This window comes from Staurois parvus, unplaced genomic scaffold, assembly GCF_062004578.1.
Source record: "Staurois parvus isolate SC_StPar_1 unplaced genomic scaffold, SC_StPar_1.0 ptg002181l, whole genome shotgun sequence".
Lineage (NCBI taxonomy): Eukaryota > Metazoa > Chordata > Amphibia > Anura > Ranidae > Staurois > Staurois parvus.
Genome location: NW_028319977.1, coordinates 824,228 through 846,942, shown reverse-complemented (window position 1 = coordinate 846,942; position 22,715 = coordinate 824,228). Strand labels below are relative to the sequence as shown.

General features: G+C 49.8%; 25 non-coding genes across 25 annotated transcripts; 12 read left to right on the top strand and 13 right to left on the bottom strand.

Annotated features, from left to right (window-relative positions):
• Positions 1-500: 500 nt before the first annotated feature.
• Positions 501-574, bottom strand: TRNAN-GUU (transfer RNA asparagine (anticodon GUU)). The gene has a single exon. It is a non-coding gene; the product is annotated as a tRNA-Asn (tRNA).
• A 141-nt stretch (positions 575-715) lies between these two features.
• Positions 716-801, bottom strand: TRNAY-GUA (transfer RNA tyrosine (anticodon GUA)). Its single transcript is given in 2 exon segments — positions 716-751; positions 765-801. It is a non-coding gene; the product is annotated as a tRNA-Tyr (tRNA).
• A 371-nt stretch (positions 802-1,172) lies between these two features.
• Positions 1,173-1,245, top strand: TRNAK-CUU (transfer RNA lysine (anticodon CUU)). Its single transcript has one exon. It is a non-coding gene; the product is annotated as a tRNA-Lys (tRNA).
• Positions 1,246-1,518: 273 nt separating this feature from the next.
• On the top strand, positions 1,519-1,590 carry TRNAG-UCC (transfer RNA glycine (anticodon UCC)). Its single transcript has one exon. It is a non-coding gene; the product is annotated as a tRNA-Gly (tRNA).
• A 2,219-nt stretch (positions 1,591-3,809) lies between these two features.
• Positions 3,810-3,883, bottom strand: TRNAN-GUU (transfer RNA asparagine (anticodon GUU)). The gene has a single exon. It is a non-coding gene; the product is annotated as a tRNA-Asn (tRNA).
• Positions 3,884-4,024: 141 nt separating this feature from the next.
• TRNAY-GUA (transfer RNA tyrosine (anticodon GUA)) lies at positions 4,025-4,110 on the bottom strand. The gene is given in 2 exon segments: positions 4,025-4,060; positions 4,074-4,110. It is a non-coding gene; the product is annotated as a tRNA-Tyr (tRNA).
• A 717-nt stretch (positions 4,111-4,827) lies between these two features.
• TRNAG-UCC (transfer RNA glycine (anticodon UCC)) lies at positions 4,828-4,899 on the top strand. The gene has a single exon. It is a non-coding gene; the product is annotated as a tRNA-Gly (tRNA).
• A 2,443-nt stretch (positions 4,900-7,342) lies between these two features.
• TRNAY-GUA (transfer RNA tyrosine (anticodon GUA)) lies at positions 7,343-7,428 on the bottom strand. The gene is given in 2 exon segments: positions 7,343-7,378; positions 7,392-7,428. It is a non-coding gene; the product is annotated as a tRNA-Tyr (tRNA).
• Positions 7,429-7,799: 371 nt separating this feature from the next.
• Positions 7,800-7,872, top strand: TRNAK-CUU (transfer RNA lysine (anticodon CUU)). Its single transcript has one exon. It is a non-coding gene; the product is annotated as a tRNA-Lys (tRNA).
• A 273-nt stretch (positions 7,873-8,145) lies between these two features.
• On the top strand, positions 8,146-8,217 carry TRNAG-UCC (transfer RNA glycine (anticodon UCC)). The gene has a single exon. It is a non-coding gene; the product is annotated as a tRNA-Gly (tRNA).
• Positions 8,218-10,446: 2,229 nt separating this feature from the next.
• On the bottom strand, positions 10,447-10,520 carry TRNAN-GUU (transfer RNA asparagine (anticodon GUU)). The gene has a single exon. It is a non-coding gene; the product is annotated as a tRNA-Asn (tRNA).
• Positions 10,521-10,662: 142 nt separating this feature from the next.
• TRNAY-GUA (transfer RNA tyrosine (anticodon GUA)) lies at positions 10,663-10,748 on the bottom strand. Its single transcript is given in 2 exon segments — positions 10,663-10,698; positions 10,712-10,748. It is a non-coding gene; the product is annotated as a tRNA-Tyr (tRNA).
• Positions 10,749-11,119: 371 nt separating this feature from the next.
• Positions 11,120-11,192, top strand: TRNAK-CUU (transfer RNA lysine (anticodon CUU)). The gene has a single exon. It is a non-coding gene; the product is annotated as a tRNA-Lys (tRNA).
• Positions 11,193-11,465: 273 nt separating this feature from the next.
• On the top strand, positions 11,466-11,537 carry TRNAG-UCC (transfer RNA glycine (anticodon UCC)). Its single transcript has one exon. It is a non-coding gene; the product is annotated as a tRNA-Gly (tRNA).
• A 2,227-nt stretch (positions 11,538-13,764) lies between these two features.
• On the bottom strand, positions 13,765-13,838 carry TRNAN-GUU (transfer RNA asparagine (anticodon GUU)). The gene has a single exon. It is a non-coding gene; the product is annotated as a tRNA-Asn (tRNA).
• Positions 13,839-13,980: 142 nt separating this feature from the next.
• TRNAY-GUA (transfer RNA tyrosine (anticodon GUA)) lies at positions 13,981-14,066 on the bottom strand. Its single transcript is given in 2 exon segments — positions 13,981-14,016; positions 14,030-14,066. It is a non-coding gene; the product is annotated as a tRNA-Tyr (tRNA).
• Positions 14,067-14,437: 371 nt separating this feature from the next.
• On the top strand, positions 14,438-14,510 carry TRNAK-CUU (transfer RNA lysine (anticodon CUU)). The gene has a single exon. It is a non-coding gene; the product is annotated as a tRNA-Lys (tRNA).
• A 273-nt stretch (positions 14,511-14,783) lies between these two features.
• On the top strand, positions 14,784-14,855 carry TRNAG-UCC (transfer RNA glycine (anticodon UCC)). Its single transcript has one exon. It is a non-coding gene; the product is annotated as a tRNA-Gly (tRNA).
• A 2,219-nt stretch (positions 14,856-17,074) lies between these two features.
• Positions 17,075-17,148, bottom strand: TRNAN-GUU (transfer RNA asparagine (anticodon GUU)). The gene has a single exon. It is a non-coding gene; the product is annotated as a tRNA-Asn (tRNA).
• A 141-nt stretch (positions 17,149-17,289) lies between these two features.
• TRNAY-GUA (transfer RNA tyrosine (anticodon GUA)) lies at positions 17,290-17,375 on the bottom strand. Its single transcript is given in 2 exon segments — positions 17,290-17,325; positions 17,339-17,375. It is a non-coding gene; the product is annotated as a tRNA-Tyr (tRNA).
• Positions 17,376-18,092: 717 nt separating this feature from the next.
• TRNAG-UCC (transfer RNA glycine (anticodon UCC)) lies at positions 18,093-18,164 on the top strand. Its single transcript has one exon. It is a non-coding gene; the product is annotated as a tRNA-Gly (tRNA).
• A 2,219-nt stretch (positions 18,165-20,383) lies between these two features.
• Positions 20,384-20,457, bottom strand: TRNAN-GUU (transfer RNA asparagine (anticodon GUU)). Its single transcript has one exon. It is a non-coding gene; the product is annotated as a tRNA-Asn (tRNA).
• Positions 20,458-20,598: 141 nt separating this feature from the next.
• Positions 20,599-20,684, bottom strand: TRNAY-GUA (transfer RNA tyrosine (anticodon GUA)). Its single transcript is given in 2 exon segments — positions 20,599-20,634; positions 20,648-20,684. It is a non-coding gene; the product is annotated as a tRNA-Tyr (tRNA).
• Positions 20,685-21,055: 371 nt separating this feature from the next.
• TRNAK-CUU (transfer RNA lysine (anticodon CUU)) lies at positions 21,056-21,128 on the top strand. Its single transcript has one exon. It is a non-coding gene; the product is annotated as a tRNA-Lys (tRNA).
• A 273-nt stretch (positions 21,129-21,401) lies between these two features.
• On the top strand, positions 21,402-21,473 carry TRNAG-UCC (transfer RNA glycine (anticodon UCC)). The gene has a single exon. It is a non-coding gene; the product is annotated as a tRNA-Gly (tRNA).
• The last annotated feature ends 1,242 nt before the right edge of the window (positions 21,474-22,715 follow it).

Below are 22,715 nucleotides of genomic sequence, written 5' to 3'. Positions count from 1 at the left end.
GGATCTTTAAGAAACATTGCATCCCTGTGTACTTCAAGCCCAGCATAGCCCCGGGGCACACGCTTAAACATTGACACTATCTGTATTCCACGTTTTTAACACCTCTATCCAGGCCATTTGACAACAATTGAGGCCTTTGGCCATGTCAATCTAGGCACTTTTAGCTATGCAGGCTTCCTGACACCAACAATGGGATCATGTAAGGTGAAAAAAGGTGCTTCCACAATTCTCACACATCCCCTGGTGTTCAGGTGTGAATAGAAATGCTGGGGTTTGTTCCTGAGACTCAGCGGAAGCGAAGAAGTGGCTTGACTAAACTATGAAAGATCTTGAACATTCCAGAAGAAGAGCAATTGATTGCGACATTATTCTAGTCCGTTTTCAAGGAATGTCTCGAGTGAATGGTTAATCGTCAGCCGTGTGAGACAAGCCAAAGGACGCTATTTGTCTTCTTAGGTTAGGGTGAGACTTGACAGCGGGCCCTGCTAAGGTAAAGAGAAAGTCCCTGGGTGGGCTTGAACCACCAACCTTTCGGTTAACAGCCGAACGCGCTAACCGATTGCGCCACAGAGACCACACGACAAGCGCGCTTGAGCTGGCCCAAAGGAGACATGAAAGATGAACTGAAGGTACCTAAAAAGCTTCCCAATTGCACATTTGTAGAGATAAGAGATTGCCTTCTTTCTAAAAGTAGAGACGCGGGGTAAAAAGCTCTTCCTTCGAGCCGGAATTGAACCAGCGACCTAAGGATTGCTGCTTTGTCTCTACAGTCCTCCGCTCTACCAGCTGAGCTATCGAAGGGAACTGGGAAGAGCACGTGACACCTTGCATGCTAAGCCAGCGCCGTACACTTTGCATTTGACCTTCTCGGTTGAGGTATTGCTTGATGCCGCCTCGGCCGGAAAGGGCACATGAATGACTTGGCAGATGTTATGTGGGAGGCTACGGCTTGATGTTTTGCACAGAGAGAAAAGGGTTTGGAATCAGCCAGCGCATTTTGTTGTGATCCTCCAAAGTCACAGCAAAAATGGTGATGTAGCGCCCTGACAGCAAGTGAACAGAGTAGTACTTGGAAGCGCATTGAGTTTAGCCAAAGGAATTATGTCGAAAGCTATCAAAAAGTCTGCGGACTCAGGTGGCTGTGAGAGGCCTTGAAGAGCAAAAGTGCTGTAGCCCGGCTAGCTCAGTCGGTAGAGCATGAGACTCTTAATCTCAGGGTCGTGGGTTCGAGCCCCACGTTGGGCGTGGGACACATTCCGTGTCCCTTTTGCCCGAGTGAAAGGCCTTTGCAAAACTTGTATCTCCAGTTCCTTCATGCGCACTGCACAATCACACCTTTACCGTATCTACTGGCTTGGCTTCCTTTCTCTCCACGAATGGGGAAATATTTCTAGCTGATCTTCCTAGTGGTCACTTGGTACGGCAGCGAATGGACCTTGCGCTGGAGGGGGTCCGTGAGTCAATGTCATGTGTGGCCTTAATTGTATAGAGGTAGCAGGATGCCTGGCGCACAGCCTTGCGTTGGTGGTATAGTGGTGAGCATAGCTGCCTTCCAAGCAGTTGACCCGGGTTCGATTCCCGGCCAACGCAATCTCCTTCTTTGCGCCCTTGACAAAATACCACAGGGCCCCAGGTCCTTATCAAAAGCTCCTTAGATGTCTTGCCTTAGTGACGACTGTGGAAATATTCCTCGGCATCCCAACAGGCTCCGGCCTCCTGCTTTAACTCGCTCGCGGGGTACAGCAGTATCAAGCAACAAGGTTCAGGCATTTCAACCACTGATTCCCAAAGAATCAACTCTGTCACACACAGCGTTTCAAAAGTATCTGCCTACCATTCTAACACCCTCAACTGGCAAGATAATGCACCATTTGGAAGAATGCTAAAGAATGTGTCAACAAGGAATGTAGACTGAAGTTGGAGCCGGAAGAAACAATCACGTCCCGTGATGCCATCGGCCTTTTCACTTGTATACACTTGGCAGAGGCTGTTGAGATTGTGGGAAACATCTGAAAGGAGGTAAGTCTCTTGACAGCCAAAAAGAACTAAAGCCTGACCAAGTGCATTCATTGCTGACCCTTGAGCCTTGAATTGTTCCATGGGGAAAAGACCAAGCCGTTTGTAAAGGCATGTGGATTCTACTTGGGTCAAGATTAGAGCATCAGCACCCCACAAGCTTTTAGTGAACCCATAAAGTCAGTGGACAAATATATCAAGTGTACACGGGAAGAGGCACTGAATAGCAAATGCCCCCTTTTGGACGGCGTCTTACAAGGCAAGGAAGGGGCTGACTTGGGCATGGAGGTCTCCAGGAAACCTACCCACACAGACCGCTATCTGCCTTTTGACTCACACCACCACCCACTGGAACACGAGCTGGTTCTTAGGACTCTGCAATATCCGGCTGACATGGTAGCAACCAAAAGAGTCTAAAGACAAAAGAACACAGATGCAACGCCACCCTTGCGAGGGACGCTGGCGTGTTTGCCCCGGTTTCCCTTGACTTCGCCCCGCAGCCAGGCACAGTGTATTTCTTCAGCCAAATACACACGCGCGCAAACGCTCCTTGCCTTCAATGACCGGACTAGGGCATGTTTGTTTTTGGAGTTTTCTTGTCGAGCTGGGGATAGGGATGGGGAATTGTAGTAGGATACTCCAAAATGAGAACTTTTCACACTGAAGACATCTAGCTGATCTCTTAGTTAAGCAGTATTGACGTCCTGACTGGCTTGAGGCCCTCAGGTCCACCCACCTGGGGCCTCATGGCAGCCGGCGCCAGGCGAGGCAGCCTGCCTCCAGCCCAGCTGTTCAGTCCTCTCCCAGGAAAGACGCTGAGCCCATGTGCTCGCAGAACATAAATGCCACTCCCAGCATGCCACAGGACTGCCCTCCCTTGCAACTGGCCAGGGCGGTATCCGTATTCACGCTGTTCATTTGCCTAGCCCCTACCCATGTTCTGGAAAGCTCTCACAGCTTCCTGAAGGCGGGAATAACTCAGACAAACTCAAACAACATCAGAGAATCATGAGCAGACCTGACTAATCCATGGCAGCACTCTGTTAAGCAGAATACCACACTGAATTTACCCGACAGCCTCTCTGGTAAGCAGAGACCAACTATACAAATCCTAGCGCATGACTAGGAGAGTGCTACCGTGACATCTCAGGAGGGCTTTGAAAGCTTGTGGCTACCCAGACTGGGTCTTGGTTAAAACCTCCGCAAGGTCAGGGAAACAAACTGGGGAGAAGCAGAACACTAGGAGAAATCTAGTCATCCCGTATGTAACTGGAGCGTTGGAAAAACTCAGAAGGATCTTTAAGAAACATTGCATCCCTGTGTACTTCAAGCCCAGCATAGCCCCGGGGCACACGCTTAAACATTGACACTATCTGTATTCCACGTTTTTAACACCTCTATCCAGGCCATTTGACAACAATTGAGGCCTTTGGCCATGTCAATCTAGGCACTTTTAGCTATGCAGGCTTCCTGACACCAACAATGGGATCATGTAAGGTGAAAAAAGGTGCTTCCACAATTCTCACACATCCCCTGGTGTTCAGGTGTGAATAGAAATGCTGGGGTTTGTTCCTGAGACTCAGCGGAAGCGAAGAAGTGGCTTGACTAAACTATGAAAGATCTTGAACATTCCAGAAGAAGAGCAATTGATTGCGACATTATTCTAGTCCGTTTTCAAGGAATGTCTCGAGTGAATGGTTAATCGTCAGCCGTGTGAGACAAGCCAAAGGACGCTATTTGTCTTCTTAGGTTAGGGTGAGACTTGGCAGCGGGCCCTGCTAAGGTAAAGAGAAAGTCCCTGGGTGGGCTTGAACCACCAACCTTTCGGTTAACAGCCGAACGCGCTAACCGATTGCGCCACAGAGACCACACGACAAGCGCGCTTGAGCTGGCCCAAAGGAGACATGAAAGATGAACTGAAGGTGCCTAAAAAGCTTCCCAATTGCACATTTGTAGAGATAAGAGATTGCCTTCTTTCTAAAAGTAGAGACGCGGGGTAAAAAGCTCTTCCTTCGAGCCGGAATTGAACCAGCGACCTAAGGATTGCTGCTTTGTCTCTACAGTCCTCCGCTCTACCAGCTGAGCTATCGAAGGGAACTGGGAAGAGCACGTGACACCTTGCATGCTAAGCCAGCGCCGTACACTTTGCATTTGACCTTCTCGGTTGAGGTATTGCTTGATGCCGCCTCGGCCGGAAAGGGCAAATGAATGACTTGGCAGATGTTATGTGGGAGGCTACGGCTTGATGTTTTGCACAGAGAGAAAAGGGTTTGGAATCAGCCAGCGCATTTTGTTGTGATCCTCCAAAGTCACAGCAAAAATGGTGATGTAGCGCCCTGACAGCAAGTGAACAGAGTAGTACTTGGAAGCGCATTGAGTTTAGCCAAAGGAATTATGTCGAAAGCTATCAAAAAGTCTGCGGACTCAGGTGGCTGTGAGAGGCCTTGAAGAGCAAAAGTGCTGTAGCCCGGCTAGCTCAGTCGGTAGAGCATGAGACTCTTAATCTCAGGGTCGTGGGTTCGAGCCCCACGTTGGGTGTGGGACACATTCCGTGTCCCTTTTGCCCGAGTGAAAGGCCTTTGCAAAACTTGTATCTCCAGTTCCTTCATGCGCACTGCACAATCACACCTTTACCGTATCTACTGGCTTGGCTTCCTTTCTCTCCACGAATGGGGAAATATTTCTAGCTGATCTTCCTAGTGGTCACTTGGTACGGCAGCGAATGGACCTTGCGCTGGAGGGGGTCCGTGAGTCAATGTCATGTGTGGCCTTAATTGTATAGAGGTAGCAGGATGCCTGGCGCACAGCCTTGCGTTGGTGGTATAGTGGTGAGCATAGCTGCCTTCCAAGCAGTTGACCCGGGTTCGATTCCCGGCCAACGCAATCTCCTTCTTTGCGCCCTTGACAAAATACCACAGGGCCCCAGGTCCTTATCAAAAGCTCCTTAGATGTCTTGCCTTAGTGACGACTGTGGAAATATTCCTCGGCATCCCAACAGGCTCCGGCCTCCTGCTTTAACTCGCTCGCGGGGTACAGCAGTATCAAGCAACAAGGTTCAGGCATTTCAACCACTGATTCCCAAAGAATCAACTCTGTCACACACAGCGTTTCAAAAGTATCTGCCTACCATTCTAACACCCTCAACTGGCAAGATAATGCACCATTTGGAAGAATGCTAAAGAATGTGTCAACAAGGAATGTAGACTGAAGTTGGAGCCGGAAGAAACAATCACGTCCCGTGATGCCATCGGCCTTTTCACTTGTATACACTTGGCAGAGGCTGTTGAGATTGTGGGAAACATCTGAAAGGAGGTAAGTCTCTTGACAGCCAAAAAGAACTAAAGCCTGACCAAGTGCATTCATTGCTGACCCTTGAGCCTTGAATTGTTCCATGGGGAAAAGACCAAGCCGTTTGTAAAGGCATGTGGATTCTACTTGGGTCAAGATTAGAGCATCAGCACCCCACAAGCTTTTAGTGAACCCATAAAGTCAGTGGACAAATATATCAAGTGTACACGGGAAGAGGCACTGAATAGCAAATGCCCCCTTTTGGACGGCGTCTTACAAGGCAAGGAAGGGGCTGACTTGGGCATGGAGGTCTCCAGGAAACCTACCCACACAGACCGCTATCTGCCTTTTGACTCACACCACCACCCACTGGAACACGAGCTGGTTCTTAGGACTCTGCAATATCCGGCTGACATGGTAGCAACCAAAAGAGTCTAAAGACAAAAGAACACAGATGCAACGCCACCCTTGCGAGGGACGCTGGCGTGTTTGCCCCGGTTTCCCTTGACTTCGCCCCGCAGCCAGGCACAGTGTATTTCTTCAGCCAAATACACACGCGCGCAAACGCTCCTTGCCTTCAATGACCGGACTAGGGGATGTTTGTTTTTGGAGTTTTCTTGTCGAGCTGGGGATAGGGATGGGGAATTGTAGTAGGATACTCCAAAATGAGAACTTTTCACACTGAAGACATCTAGCTGATCTCTTAGTTAAGCAGTATTGACGTCCTGACTGGCTTGAGGCCCTCAGGTCCACCCACCTGGGGCCTCATGGCAGCCGGCGCCAGGCGAGGCAGCCTGCCTCCAGCCCAGCTGTTCAGTCCTCTCCCAGGAAAGACGCTGAGCCCATGTGCTCGCAGAACATAAATGCCACTCCCAGCATGCCACAGGACTGCCCTCCCTTGCAACTGGCCAGGGCGGTATCCGTATTCACGCTGTTCATTTGCCTAGCCCCTACCCATGTTCTGGAAAGCTCTCACAGCTTCCTGAAGGCGGGAATAACTCAGACAAACTCAAACAACATCAGAGAATCATGAGCAGACCTGACTAATCCATGGCAGCACTCTGTTAAGCAGAATACCACACTGAATTTACCCGACAGCCTCTCTGGTAAGCAGAGACCAACTATACAAATCCTAGCGCATGACTAGGAGAGTGCTACCGTGACATCTCAGGAGGGCTTTGAAAGCTTGTGGCTACCCAGACTGGGTCTTGGTTAAAACCTCCGCAAGGTCAGGGAAACAAACTGGGGAGAAGCAGAACACTAGGAGAAATCTAGTCATCCCGTATGTAACTGGAGCGTCGGAAAAACTCAGAAGGATCTTTAAGAAACATTGCATCCCTGTGTACTTCAAGCCCAGCATAGCCCCGGGGCACACGCTTAAACATTGACACTATCTGTATTCCACGTTTTTAACACCTCTATCCAGGCCATTTGACAACAATTGAGGCCTTTGGCCATGTCAATCTAGGCACTTTTAGCTATGCAGGCTTCCTGACACCAACAATGGGATCATGTAAGGTGAAAAAAGGTGCTTCCACAATTCTCACACATCCCCTGGTGTTCAGGTGTGAATAGAAATGCTGGGGTTTGTTCCTGAGACTCAGCGGAAGCGAAGAAGTGGCTTGACTAAACTATGAAAGATCTTGAACATTCCAGAAGAAGAGCAATTGATTGCGACATTATTCTAGTCCGTTTTCAAGGAATGTCTCGAGTGAATGGTTAATCGTCAGCCGTGTGAGACAAGCCAAAGGACGCTATTTGTCTTCTTAGGTTAGGGTGAGACTTGGCAGCGGGCCCTACTAAGGTAAAGAGAAAGCACGAGCGTCCCTGGGTGGGCTTGAACCACCAACCTTTCGGTTAACAGCCGAATGCGCTAACCGATTGCGCCAAAGAGACCACACGACAAGCGTGCTTGAGCTGGCCCAAAGGAGACATGAAAGATGAACTGAAGGTGCCTAAAAAGCTTCCCAATTGCACATTTGTAGTGATAAGAGATTGCCTTCTTTCTAAAAGGCAGAGACGCGGGGTAAAAAGCTCTGCCTTCGAGCCGGAATTGAACCAGCGACCTAAGGATTGCTGCTTTGTCTCTACAGTCCTCCGCTCTACCAGCTGAGCTATCGAAGGGAACTGGGAAGAGCACGTGACACCTTGCATGCTAAGCCAGCGCCGTACACTTTGCATTTGACCTTCTCGGTTGAGGTATTGCTTGATGCCGCCTCGGCCGGAAAGGGCAAATGAATGACTTGGCAGATGTTATGTGGGAGGCTACGGCTTGATGTTTTGCACAGAGAGAAAAGGGTTTGGAATCAGCCAGCGCATTTTGTTGTGATCCTCCAAAGTCACAGCAAAAATGGTGATGTAGCGCCCTGACAGCAAGTGAACAGAGTAGTACTTGGAAGCGCATTGAGTTTAGCCAAAGGAATTATGTCGAAAGCTATCAAAAAGTCTGCGGACTCAGGTGGCTGTGAGAGGCCTTGAAGAGCAAAAGTGCTGTAGCCCGGCTAGCTCAGTCGGTAGAGCATGAGACTCTTAATCTCAGGGTCGTGGGTTCGAGCCCCACGTTGGGCGTGGGACGCATTCCGTGTCCCTTTTGCCCGAGTGAAAGGCCTTTGCAAAACTTGTATCTCCAGTTCCTTCATGCGCACTGCACAATCACACCTTTACCGTATCTACTGGCTTGGCTTCCTTTCTCTCCACGAATGGGGAAATATTTCTAGCTGATCTTCCTAGTGGTCACTTGGTACGGCAGCGAATGGACCTTGCGCTGGAGGGGGTCCGTGAGTCAATGTCATGTGTGGCCTTAATTGTATAGAGGTAGCAGGATGCCTGGCGCACAGCCTTGCGTTGGTGGTATAGTGGTGAGCATAGCTGCCTTCCAAGCAGTTGACCCGGGTTCGATTCCCGGCCAACGCAATCTCCTTCTTTGCGCCCTTGACAAAATACCACAGGGCCCCAGGTCCTTATCAAAAGCTCCTTAGATGTCTTGCCTTAGTGACGACTGTGGAAATATTCCTCGGCATCCCAACAGGCTCCGGCCTCCTGCTTTAACTCGCTCGCGGGGTACAGCAGTATCAAGCAACAAGGTTCAGGCATTTCAACCACTGATTCCCAAAGAATCAACTCTGTCACACACAGCGTTTCTAAGTATCTGCCTACCATTCTAACACCCTCAACTGGCAAGATAATGCACCATTTGGAAGAATGCTAAAGAATGTGTCAACAAGGAATGTAGACTGAAGTTGGAGCCGGAAGAAACAATCACGTCCCATGATGCCATCGGCCTTTTCACTTGCATACACTTGGCAGAGGCTGTTGAGATTGTGGGAAACATCTGAAAGGAGGTAAGTCTCTTGACAGCCAAAAAGAACTAAAGCCTGACCAAGTGCATTCATTGCTGACCCTTGAGCCTTGAATTGTTCCATGGGGAAAAGACCAAGCCGTTTGTAAAGGCATGTGGATTCTACTTGGGTCAAGATTAGAGCATCAGCACCCCACAAGCTTTTAGTGAACCCATAAAGTCAGTGGACAAATACATCAAGTGTACACGGGAAGAGGCACTGAATAGCAAATGCCCCCTTTTGGACGGCGTCTTACAAGGCAAGGAAGGGGCTGACTTGGGCATGGAGGTCTCCAGGAAACCTACCCACACAGACCGCTATCTGCCTTTTGACTCACACCACCACCCACTGGAACACGAGCTGGGGGTTCTTAGGACTCTGCAATATCCGGCTGACATGGTAGCAACCAAAAGAGTCTAAAGACAAAAGAACACAGATGCAACGCCACCCTTGCGAGGGACGCTGGCGTGTTTGCCCCGGTTTCCCTTGACTTCGCCCCGCAGCCAGGCACAGTGTATTTCTTCAGCCAAATACACACGCGCGCAAACGCTCCTTGCCTTCAATGACCGGACTAGGGCATGTTTGTTTTTGGAGTTTTCTTGTCGAGCTGGGGATAGGGATGGGGAATTGTAGTAGGATACTCCAAAATGAGAACTTTTCACACTGAAGACATCTAGCTGATCTCTTAGTTAAGCAGTATTGACGTCCTGACTGGCTTGAGGCCCTCAGGTCCACCCACCTGGGGCCTCATGGCAGCCGGCGCCAGGCGAGGCAGCCTGCCTCCAGCCCAGCTGTTCAGTCCTCTCCCAGGAAAGACGCTGAGCCCATGTGCTCGCAGAACATAAATGCCACTCCCAGCATGCCACAGGACTGCCCTCCCTTGCAACTGGCCAGGGCGGTATCCGTATTCACGCTGTTCATTTGCCTAGCCCCTACCCATGTTCTGGAAAGCTCTCACAGCTTCCTGAAGGCGGGAATAACTCAGACAAACTCAAACAACATCAGAGAATCATGAGCAGACCTGACTAATCCATGGCAGCACTCTGTTAAGCAGAATACCACACTGAATTTACCCGACAGCCTCTCTGGTAAGCAGAGACCAACTATACAAATCCTAGCGCATGACTAGGAGAGTGCTACCGTGACATCTCAGGAGGGCTTTGAAAGCTTGTGGCTACCCAGACTGGGTCTTGGTTAAAACCTCCGCAAGGTCAGGGAAACAAACTGGGGAGAAGCAGAACACTAGGAGAAATCTAGTCATCCCGTATGTAACTGGAGCGTCGGAAAAACTCAGAAGGATCTTTAAGAAACATTGCATCCCTGTGTACTTCAAGCCCAGCATAGCCCCGGGGCACACGCTTAAACATTGACACTATCTGTATTCCACGTTTTTAACACCTCTATCCAGGCCATTTGACAACAATTGAGGCCTTTGGCCATGTCAATCTAGGCACTTTTAGCTATGCAGGCTTCCTGACACCAACAATGGGATCATGTAAGGTGAAAAAAGGTGCTTCCACAATTCTCACACATCCCCTGGTGTTCAGGTGTGAATAGAAATGCTGGGGTTTGTTCCTGAGACTCAGCGGAAGCGAAGAAGTGGCTTGACTAACCTATGAAAGATCTTGAACATTCCAGAAGAAGAGCAATTGATTGCGACATTATTCTAGTCCGTTTTCAAGGAATGTCTCGAGTGAATGGTTAATCGTCAGCCGTGTGAGACAAGCCAAAGGACGCTATTTGTCTTCTTAGGTTAGGGTGAGACTTGGCAGCGGGCCCTGCTAAGGTAAAGAGAAAGCACGAGCGTCCCTGGGTGGGCTTGAACCACCAACCTTTCGGTTAACAGCCGAACGCGCTAACCGATTGCGCCACAGAGACCACACGACAAGCGTGCTTGAGCTGACCCAAAGGAGACATGAAAGATGAACTGAAGGTGCCTAAAAAGCTTCCCAATTGCACATTTGTAGTGATAAGAGATTGCCTTCTTTCTAAAAGACAGAGACGTGGGGTAAAAAGCTCTTCCTTCGAGCCGGAATTGAACCAGCGACCTAAGGATTGCTGCTTTGTTTCTACAGTCCTCCGCTCTACCAGCTGAGCTATCGAAGGGAACTGGAAAGAGCACGTGACACCTTGCATGCTAAGCCAGCGCCGTACACTTTGCATTTGACCTTCTCGGTTGAGGTATTGCTTGATGCCGCCTCGGCCGGAAAGGGCAAATGAATGACTTGGCAGATGTTATGTGGGAGGCTACGGCTTGATGTTTTGCACAGAGAGAAAAGGGTTTGGAATCAGCCAGCGCATTTTGTTGTGATCCTCCAAAGTCACAGCAAAAATGGTGATGTAGCGCCCTGACAGCAAGTGAACAGAGTAGTACTTGGAAGCGCATTGAGTTTAGCCAAAGGAATTATGTCGAAAGCTATCAAAAAGTCTGCGGACTCAGGTGGCTGTGAGAGGCCTTGAAGAGCAAAAGTGCTGTAGCCCGGCTAGCTCAGTCGGTAGAGCATGAGACTCTTAATCTCAGGGTCGTGGGTTCGAGCCCCACGTTGGGCGTGGGACACATTCCGTGTCCCTTTTGCCCGAGTGAAAGGCCTTTGCAAAACTTGTATCTCCAGTTCCTTCATGCGCACTGCACAATCACACCTTTACCGTATCTACTGGCTTGGCTTCCTTTCTCTCCACGAATGGGGAAATATTTCTAGCTGATCTTCCTAGTGGTCACTTGGTACGGCAGCGAATGGACCTTGCGCTGGAGGGGGTCCGTGAGTCAATGTCATGTGTGGCCTTAATTGTATAGAGGTAGCAGGATGCCTGGCGCACAGCCTTGCGTTGGTGGTATAGTGGTGAGCATAGCTGCCTTCCAAGCAGTTGACCCGGGTTCGATTCCCGGCCAACGCAATCTCCTTCTTTGCGCCCTTGACAAAATACCACAGGGCCCCAGGTCCTTATCAAAAGCTCCTTAGATGTCTTGCCTTAGTGACGACTGTGGAAATATTCCTCGGCATCCCAACAGGCTCCGGCCTCCTGCTTTAACTCGCTCGCGGGGTACAGCAGTATCAAGCAACAAGGTTCAGGCATTTCAACCACTGATTCCCAAAGAATCAACTCTGTCACACACAGCGTTTCAAAAGTATCTGCCTACCATTCTAACACCCTCAACTGGCAAGATAATGCACCATTTGGAAGAATGCTAAAGAATGTGTCAACAAGGAATGTAGACTGAAGTTGGAGCCGGAAGAAACAATCACGTCCCATGATGCCATCGGCCTTTTCACTTGTATACACTTGGCAGAGGCTGTTGAGATTGTGGGAAACATCTGAAAGGAGGTAAGTCTCTTGACAGCCAAAAAGAACTAAAGCCTGACCAAGTGCATTCATTGCTGACCCTTGAGCCTTGAATTGTTCCATGGGGAAAAGACCAAGCCGTTTGTAAAGGCATGTGGATTCTACTTGGGTCAAGATTAGAGCATCAGCACCCCACAAGCTTTTAGTGAACCCATAAAGTCAGTGGACAAATATATCAAGTGTACACGGGAAGAGGCACTGAATAGCAAATGCCCCCTTTTGGACGGCGTCTTACAAGGCAAGGAAGGGGCTGACTTGGGCATGGAGGTCTCCAGGAAACCTACCCACACAGACCGCTATCTGCCTTTTGACTCACACCACCACCCACTGGAACACGAGCTGGTTCTTAGGACTCTGCAATATCCGGCTGACATGGTAGCAACCAAAAGAGTCTAAAGACAAAAGAACACAGATGCAACGCCACCCTTGCGAGGGACGCTGGCGTGTTTGCCCCGGTTTCCCTTGACTTCGCCCCGCAGCCAGGCACAGTGTATTTCTTCAGCCAAATACACACGCGCGCAAACGCTCCTTGCCTTCAATGACCGGACTAGGGGATGTTTGTTTTTGGAGTTTTCTTGTCGAGCTGGGGATAGGGATGGGGAATTGTAGTAGGATACTCCAAAATGAGAACTTTTCACACTGAAGACATCTAGCTGATCTCTTAGTTAAGCAGTATTGACGTCCTGACTGGCTTGAGGCCCTCAGGTCCACCCACCTGGGGCCTCATGGCAGCCGGCGCCAGGCGAGGCAGCCTGCCTCCAGCCCAGCTGTTCAGTCCTCTCCCAGGAAAGACGCTGAGCCCATGTGCTCGCAGAACATAAATGCCACTCCCAGCATGCCACAGGACTGCCCTCCCTTGCAACTGGCCAGGGCGGTATCCGTATTCACGCTGTTCATTTGCCTAGCCCCTACCCATGTTCTGGAAAGCTCTCACAGCTTCCTGAAGGCGGGAATAACTCAGACAAACTCAAACAACATCAGAGAATCATGAGCAGACCTGACTAATCCATGGCAGCACTCTGTTAAGCAGAATACCACACTGAATTTACCCGACAGCCTCTCTGGTAAGCAGAGACCAACTATACAAATCCTAGCGCATGACTAGGAGAGTGCTACCGTGACATCTCAGGAGGGCTTTGAAAGCTTGTGGCTACCCAGACTGGGTCTTGGTTAAAACCTCCGCAAGGTCAGGGAAACAAACTGGGGAGAAGCAGAACACTAGGAGAAATCTAGTCATCCCGTATGTAACTGGAGCGTTGGAAAAACTCAGAAGGATCTTTAAGAAACATTGCATCCCTGTGTACTTCAAGCCCAGCATAGCCCCGGGGCACACGCTTAAACATTGACACTATCTGTATTCCACGTTTTTAACACCTCTATCCAGGCCATTTGACAACAATTGAGGCCTTTGGCCATGTCAATCTAGGCACTTTTAGCTATGCAGGCTTCCTGACACCAACAATGGGATCATGTAAGGTGAAAAAAGGTGCTTCCACAATTCTCACACATCCCCTGGTGTTCAGGTGTGAATAGAAATGCTGGGGTTTGTTCCTGAGACTCAGCGGAAGCGAAGAAGTGGCTTGACTAAACTATGAAAGATCTTGAACATTCCAGAAGAAGAGCAATTGATTGCGACATTATTCTAGTCCGTTTTCAAGGAATGTCTCGAGTGAATGGTTAATCGTCAGCCGTGTGAGACAAGCCAAAGGACGCTATTTGTCTTCTTAGGTTAGGGTGAGACTTGGCAGCGGGCCCTGCTAAGGTAAAGAGAAAGCACGAGCGTCCCTGGGTGGGCTTGAACCACCAACCTTTCGGTTAACAGCCGAACGCGCTAACCGATTGCGCCACAGAGACCACACGACAAGCGTGCTTGAGCTGACCCAAAGGAGACATGAAAGATGAACTGAAGGTGCCTAAAAAGCTTCCCAATTGCACATTTGTAGTGATAAGAGATTGCCTTCTTTCTAAAAGACAGAGACGTGGGGTAAAAAGCTCTTCCTTCGAGCCGGAATTGAACCAGCGACCTAAGGATTGCTGCTTTGTCTCTACAGTCCTCCGCTCTACCAGCTGAGCTATCGAAGGGAACTGGAAAGAGCACGTGACACCTTGCATGCTAAGCCAGCGCCGTACACTTTGCATTTGACCTTCTCGGTTGAGGTATTGCTTGATGCCGCCTCGGCCGGAAAGGGCAAATGAATGACTTGGCAGATGTTATGTGGGAGGCTACGGCTTGATGTTTTGCACAGAGAGAAAAGGGTTTGGAATCAGCCAGCGCATTTTGTTGTGATCCTCCAAAGTCACAGCAAAAATGGTGATGTAGCGCCCTGACAGCAAGTGAACAGAGTAGTACTTGGAAGCGCATTGAGTTTAGCCAAAGGAATTATGTCGAAAGCTATCAAAAAGTCTGCGGACTCAGGTGGCTGTGAGAGGCCTTGAAGAGCAAAAGTGCTGTAGCCCGGCTAGCTCAGTCGGTAGAGCATGAGACTCTTAATCTCAGGGTCGTGGGTTCGAGCCCCACGTTGGGCGTGGGACACATTCCGTGTCCCTTTTGCCCGAGTGAAAGGCCTTTGCAAAACTTGTATCTCCAGTTCCTTCATGCGCACTGCACAATCACACCTTTACCGTATCTACTGGCTTGGCTTCCTTTCTCTCCACGAATGGGGAAATATTTCTAGCTGATCTTCCTAGTGGTCACTTGGTACGGCAGCGAATGGACCTTGCGCTGGAGGGGGTCCGTGAGTCAATGTCATGTGTGGCCTTAATTGTATAGAGGTAGCAGGATGCCTGGCGCACAGCCTTGCGTTGGTGGTATAGTGGTGAGCATAGCTGCCTTCCAAGCAGTTGACCCGGGTTCGATTCCCGGCCAACGCAATCTCCTTCTTTGCGCCCTTGACAAAATACCACAGGGCCCCAGGTCCTTATCAAAAGCTCCTTAGATGTCTTGCCTTAGTGACGACTGTGGAAATATTCCTCGGCATCCCAACAGGCTCCGGCCTCCTGCTTTAACTCGCTCGCGGGGTACAGCAGTATCAAGCAACAAGGTTCAGGCATTTCAACCACTGATTCCCAAAGAATCAACTCTGTCACACACAGCGTTTCAAAAGTATCTGCCTACCATTCTAACACCCTCAACTGGCAAGATAATGCACCATTTGGAAGAATGCTAAAGAATGTGTCAACAAGGAATGTAGACTGAAGTTGGAGCCGGAAGAAACAATCACGTCCCATGATGCCATCGGCCTTTTCACTTGTATACACTTGGCAGAGGCTGTTGAGATTGTGGGAAACATCTGAAAGGAGGTAAGTCTCTTGACAGCCAAAAAGAACTAAAGCCTGACCAAGTGCATTCATTGCTGACCCTTGAGCCTTGAATTGTTCCATGGGGAAAAGACCAAGCCGTTTGTAAAGGCATGTGGATTCTACTTGGGTCAAGATTAGAGCATCAGCACCCCACAAGCTTTTAGTGAACCCATAAAGTCAGTGGACAAATATATCAAGTGTACACGGGAAGAGGCACTGAATAGCAAATGCCCCCTTTTGGACGGCGTCTTACAAGGCAAGGAAGGGGCTGACTTGGGCATGGAGGTCTCCAGGAAACCTACCCACACAGACCGCTATCTGCCTTTTGACTCACACCACCACCCACTGGAACACGAGCTGGTTCTTAGGACTCTGCAATATCCGGCTGACATGGTAGCAACCAAAAGAGTCTAAAGACAAAAGAACACAGATGCAACGCCACCCTTGCGAGGGACGCTGGCGTGTTTGCCCCGGTTTCCCTTGACTTCGCCCCGCAGCCAGGCACAGTGTATTTCTTCAGCCAAATACACACGCGCGCAAACGCTCCTTGCCTTCAATGACCGGACTAGGGGATGTTTGTTTTTGGAGTTTTCTTGTCGAGCTGGGGATAGGGATGGGGAATTGTAGTAGGATACTCCAAAATGAGAACTTTTCACACTGAAGACATCTAGCTGATCTCTTAGTTAAGCAGTATTGACGTCCTGACTGGCTTGAGGCCCTCAGGTCCACCCACCTGGGGCCTCATGGCAGCCGGCGCCAGGCGAGGCAGCCTGCCTCCAGCCCAGCTGTTCAGTCCTCTCCCAGGAAAGACGCTGAGCCCATGTGCTCGCAGAACATAAATGCCACTCCCAGCATGCCACAGGACTGCCCTCCCTTGCAACTGGCCAGGGCGGTATCCGTATTCACGCTGTTCATTTGCCTAGCCCCTACCCATGTTCTGGAAAGCTCTCACAGCTTCCTGAAGGCGGGAATAACTCAGACAAACTCAAACAACATCAGAGAATCATGAGCAGACCTGACTAATCCATGGCAGCACTCTGTTAAGCAGAATACCACACTGAATTTACCCGACAGCCTCTCTGGTAAGCAGAGACCAACTATACAAATCCTAGCGCATGACTAGGAGAGTGCTACCGTGACATCTCAGGAGGGCTTTGAAAGCTTGTGGCTACCCAGACTGGGTCTTGGTTAAAACCTCCGCAAGGTCAGGGAAACAAACTGGGGAGAAGCAGAACACTAGGAGAAATCTAGTCATCCCGTATGTAACTGGAGCGTTGGAAAAACTCAGAAGGATCTTTAAGAAACATTGCATCCCTGTGTACTTCAAGCCCAGCATAGCCCCGGGGCACACGCTTAAACATTGACACTATCTGTATTCCACGTTTTTAACACCTCTATCCAGGCCATTTGACAACAATTGAGGCCTTTGGCCATGTCAATCTAGGCACTTTTAGCTATGCAGGCTTCCTGACACCAACAATGGGATCATGTAAGGTGAAAAAAGGTGCTTCCACAATTCTCACACATCCCCTGGTGTTCAGGTGTGAATAGAAATGCTGGGGTTTGTTCCTGAGACTCAGCGGAAGCGAAGAAGTGGCTTGACTAAACTATGAAAGATCTTGAACATTCCAGAAGAAGAGCAATTGATTGCGACATTATTCTAGTCCGTTTTCAAGGAATGTCTCGAGTGAATGGTTAATCGTCAGCCGTGTGAGACAAGCCAAAGGACGCTATTTGTCTTCTTAGGTTAGGGTGAGACTTGGCAGCGGGCCCTGCTAAGGTAAAGAGAAAGTCCCTGGGTGGGCTTGAACCACCAACCTTTCGGTTAACAGCCGAACGCGCTAACCGATTGCGCCACAGAGACCACACGACAAGCGCGCTTGAGCTGGCCCAAAGGAGACATGAAAGATGAACTGAAGGTGCCTAAAAAGCTTCCCAATTGCACATTTGTAGAGATAAGAGATTGCCTTCTTTCTAAAAGTAGAGACGCGGGGTAAAAAGCTCTTCCTTCGAGCCGGAATTGAACCAGCGACCTAAGGATTGCTGCTTTGTCTCTACAGTCCTCCGCTCTACCAGCTGAGCTATCGAAGGGAACTGGGAAGAGCACGTGACACCTTGCATGCTAAGCCAGCGCCGTACACTTTGCATTTGACCTTCTCGGTTGAGGTATTGCTTGATGCCGCCTCGGCCGGAAAGGGCAAATGAATGACTTGGCAGATGTTATGTGGGAGGCTACGGCTTGATGTTTTGCACAGAGAGAAAAGGGTTTGGAATCAGCCAGCGCATTTTGTTGTGATCCTCCAAAGTCACAGCAAAAATGGTGATGTAGCGCCCTGGCAGCAAGTGAACAGAGTAGTACTTGGAAGCGCATTGAGTTTAGCCAAAGGAATTATGTCGAAAGCTATCAAAAAGTCTGCGGACTCAGGTGGCTGTGAGAGGCCTTGAAGAGCAAAAGTGCTGTAGCCCGGCTAGCTCAGTCGGTAGAGCATGAGACTCTTAATCTCAGGGTCGTGGGTTCGAGCCCCACGTTGGGTGTGGGACACATTCCGTGTCCCTTTTGCCCGAGTGAAAGGCCTTTGCAAAACTTGTATCTCCAGTTCCTTCATGCGCACTGCACAATCACACCTTTACCGTATCTACTGGCTTGGCTTCCTTTCTCTCCACGAATGGGGAAATATTTCTAGCTGATCTTCCTAGTGGTCACTTGGTACGGCAGCGAATGGACCTTGCGCTGGAGGGGGTCCGTGAGTCAATGTCATGTGTGGCCTTAATTGTATAGAGGTAGCAGGATGCCTGGCGCACAGCCTTGCGTTGGTGGTATAGTGGTGAGCATAGCTGCCTTCCAAGCAGTTGACCCGGGTTCGATTCCCGGCCAACGCAATCTCCTTCTTTGCGCCCTTGACAAAATACCACAGGGCCCCAGGTCCTTATCAAAAGCTCCTTAGATGTCTTGCCTTAGTGACGACTGTGGAAATATTCCTCGGCATCCCAACAGGCTCCGGCCTCCTGCTTTAACTCGCTCGCGGGGTACAGCAGTATCAAGCAACAAGGTTCAGGCATTTCAACCACTGATTCCCAAAGAATCAACTCTGTCACACACAGCGTTTCAAAAGTATCTGCCTACCATTCTAACACCCTCAACTGGCAAGATAATGCACCATTTGGAAGAATGCTAAAGAATGTGTCAACAAGGAATGTAGACTGAAGTTGGAGCCGGAAGAAACAATCACGTCCCATGATGCCATCGGCCTTTTCACTTGTATACACTTGGCAGAGGCTGTTGAGATTGTGGGAAACATCTGAAAGGAGGTAAGTCTCTTGACAGCCAAAAAGAACTAAAGCCTGACCAAGTGCATTCATTGCTGACCCTTGAGCCTTGAATTGTTCCATGGGGAAAAGACCAAGCCGTTTGTAAAGGCATGTGGATTCTACTTGGGTCAAGATTAGAGCATCAGCACCCCACAAGCTTTTAGTGAAGCCATAAAGTCAGTGGACAAATATATCAAGTGTACACGGGAAGAGGCACTGAATAGCAAATGCCCCCTTTTGGACGGCGTCTTACAAGGCAAGGAAGGGGCTGACTTGGGCATGGAGGTCTCCAGGAAACCTACCCACACAGACCGCTATCTGCCTTTTGACTCACACCACCACCCACTGGAACACGAGCTGGTTCTTAGGACTCTGCAATATCCGGCTGACATGGTAGCAACCAAAAGAGTCTAAAGACAAAAGAACACAGATGCAACGCCACCCTTGCGAGGGACGCTGGCGTGTTTGCCCCGGTTTCCCTTGACTTCGCCCCGCAGCCAGGCACAGTGTATTTCTTCAGCCAAATACACACGCGCGCAAACGCTCCTTGCCTTCAATGACCGGACTAGGGGATGTTTGTTTTTGGAGTTTTCTTGTCGAGCTGGGGATAGGGATGGGGAATTGTAGTAGGATACTCCAAAATGAGAACTTTTCACACTGAAGACATCTAGCTGATCTCTTAGTTAAGCAGTATTGACGTCCTGACTGGCTTGAGGCCCTCAGGTCCACCCACCTGGGGCCTCATGGCAGCCGGCGCCAGGCGAGGCAGCCTGCCTCCAGCCCAGCTGTTCAGTCCTCTCCCAGGAAAGACGCTGAGCCCATGTGCTCGCAGAACATAAATGCCACTCCCAGCATGCCACAGGACTGCCCTCCCTTGCAACTGGCCAGGGCGGTATCCGTATTCACGCTGTTCATTTGCCTAGCCCCTACCCATGTTCTGGAAAGCTCTCACAGCTTCCTGAAGGCGGGAATAACTCAGACAAACTCAAACAACATCAGAGAATCATGAGCAGACCTGACTAATCCATGGCAGCACTCTGTTAAGCAGAATACCACACTGAATTTACCCGACAGCCTCTCTGGTAAGCAGAGACCAACTATACAAATCCTAGCGCATGACTAGGAGAGTGCTACCGTGACATCTCAGGAGGGCTTTGAAAGCTTGTGGCTACCCAGACTGGGTCTTGGTTAAAACCTCCGCAAGGTCAGGGAAACAAACTGGGGAGAAGCAGAACACTAGGAGAAATCTAGTCATCCCGTATGTAACTGGAGCGTTGGAAAAACTCAGAAGGATCTTTAAGAAACATTGCATCCCTGTGTACTTCAAGCCCAGCATAGCCCCGGGGCACACGCTTAAACATTGACACTATCTGTATTCCACGTTTTTAACACCTCTATCCAGGCCATTTGACAACAATTGAGGCCTTTGGCCATGTCAATCTAGGCACTTTTAGCTATGCAGGCTTCCTGACACCAACAATGGGATCATGTAAGGTGAAAAAAGGTGCTTCCACAATTCTCACACATCCCCTGGTGTTCAGGTGTGAATAGAAATGCTGGGGTTTGTTCCTGAGACTCAGCGGAAGCGAAGAAGTGGCTTGACTAACCTATGAAAGATCTTGAACATTCCAGAAGAAGAGCAATTGATTGCGACATTATTCTAGTCCGTTTTCAAGGAATGTCTCGAGTGAATGGTTAATCGTCAGCCGTGTGAGACAAGCCAAAGGACGCTATTTGTCTTCTTAGGTTAGGGTGAGACTTGGCAGCGGGCCCTGCTAAGGTAAAGAGAAAGTCCCTGGGTGGGCTTGAACCACCAACCTTTCGGTTAACAGCCGAACGCGCTAACCGATTGCGCCACAGAGACCACACGACAAGCGCGCTTGAGCTGGCCCAAAGGAGACATGAAAGATGAACTGAAGGTGCCTAAAAAGCTTCCCAATTGCACATTTGTAGAGATAAGAGATTGCCTTCTTTCTAAAAGTAGAGACGCGGGGTAAAAAGCTCTTCCTTCGAGCCGGAATTGAACCAGCGACCTAAGGATTGCTGCTTTGTCTCTACAGTCCTCCGCTCTACCAGCTGAGCTATCGAAGGGAACTGGGAAGAGCACGTGACACCTTGCATGCTAAGCCAGCGCCGTACACTTTGCATTTGACCTTCTCGGTTGAGGTATTGCTTGATGCCGCCTCGGCCGGAAAGGGCAAATGAATGACTTGGCAGATGTTATGTGGGAGGCTACGGCTTGATGTTTTGCACAGAGAGAAAAGGGTTTGGAATCAGCCAGCGCATTTTGTTGTGATCCTCCAAAGTCACAGCAAAAATGGTGATGTAGCGCCCTGACAGCAAGTGAACAGAGTAGTACTTGGAAGCGCATTGAGTTTAGCCAAAGGAATTATGTCGAAAGCTATCAAAAAGTCTGCGGACTCAGGTGGCTGTGAGAGGCCTTGAAGAGCAAAAGTGCTGTAGCCCGGCTAGCTCAGTCGGTAGAGCATGAGACTCTTAATCTCAGGGTCGTGGGTTCGAGCCCCACGTTGGGCGTGGGACACATTCCGTGTCCCTTTTGCCCGAGTGAAAGGCCTTTGCAAAACTTGTATCTCCAGTTCCTTCATGCGCACTGCACAATCACACCTTTACCGTATCTACTGGCTTGGCTTCCTTTCTCTCCACGAATGGGGAAATATTTCTAGCTGATCTTCCTAGTGGTCACTTGGTACGGCAGCGAATGGACCTTGCGCTGGAGGGGGTCCGTGAGTCAATGTCATGTGTGGCCTTAATTGTATAGAGGTAGCAGGATGCCTGGCGCACAGCCTTGCGTTGGTGGTATAGTGGTGAGCATAGCTGCCTTCCAAGCAGTTGACCCGGGTTCGATTCCCGGCCAACGCAATCTCCTTCTTTGCGCCCTTGACAAAATACCACAGGGCCCCAGGTCCTTATCAAAAGCTCCTTAGATGTCTTGCCTTAGTGACGACTGTGGAAATATTCCTCGGCATCCCAACAGGCTCCGGCCTCCTGCTTTAACTCGCTCGCGGGGTACAGCAGTATCAAGCAACAAGGTTCAGGCATTTCAACCACTGATTCCCAAAGAATCAACTCTGTCACACACAGCGTTTCAAAAGTATCTGCCTACCATTCTAACACCCTCAACTGGCAAGATAATGCACCATTTGGAAGAATGCTAAAGAATGTGTCAACAAGGAATGTAGACTGAAGTTGGAGCCGGAAGAAACAATCACGTCCCGTGATGCCATCGGCCTTTTCACTTGTATACACTTGGCAGAGGCTGTTGAGATTGTGGGAAACATCTGAAAGGAGGTAAGTCTCTTGACAGCCAAAAAGAACTAAAGCCTGACCAAGTGCATTCATTGCTGACCCTTGAGCCTTGAATTGTTCCATGGGGAAAAGACCAAGCCGTTTGTAAAGGCATGTGGATTCTACTTGGGTCAAGATTAGAGCATCAGCACCCCACAAGCTTTTAGTGAACCCATAAAGTCAGTGGACAAATATATCAAGTGTACACGGGAAGAGGCACTGAATAGCAAATGCCCCCTTTTGGACGGCGTCTTACAAGGCAAGGAAGGGGCTGACTTGGGCATGGAGGTCTCCAGGAAACCTACCCACACAGACCGCTATCTGCCTTTTGACTCACACCACCACCCACTGGAACACGAGCTGGTTCTTAGGACTCTGCAATATCCGGCTGACATGGTAGCAACCAAAAGAGTCTAAAGACAAAAGAACACAGATGCAACGCCACCCTTGCGAGGGACGCTGGCGTGTTTGCCCCGGTTTCCCTTGACTTCGCCCCGCAGCCAGGCACAGTGTATTTCTTCAGCCAAATACACACGCGCGCAAACGCTCCTTGCCTTCAATGACCGGACTAGGGGATGTTTGTTTTTGGAGTTTTCTTGTCGAGCTGGGGATAGGGATGGGGAATTGTAGTAGGATACTCCAAAATGAGAACTTTTCACACTGAAGACATCTAGCTGATCTCTTAGTTAAGCAGTATTGACGTCCTGACTGGCTTGAGGCCCTCAGGTCCACCCACCTGGGGCCTCATGGCAGCCGGCGCCAGGCGAGGCAGCCTGCCTCCAGCCCAGCTGTTCAGTCCTCTCCCAGGAAAGACGC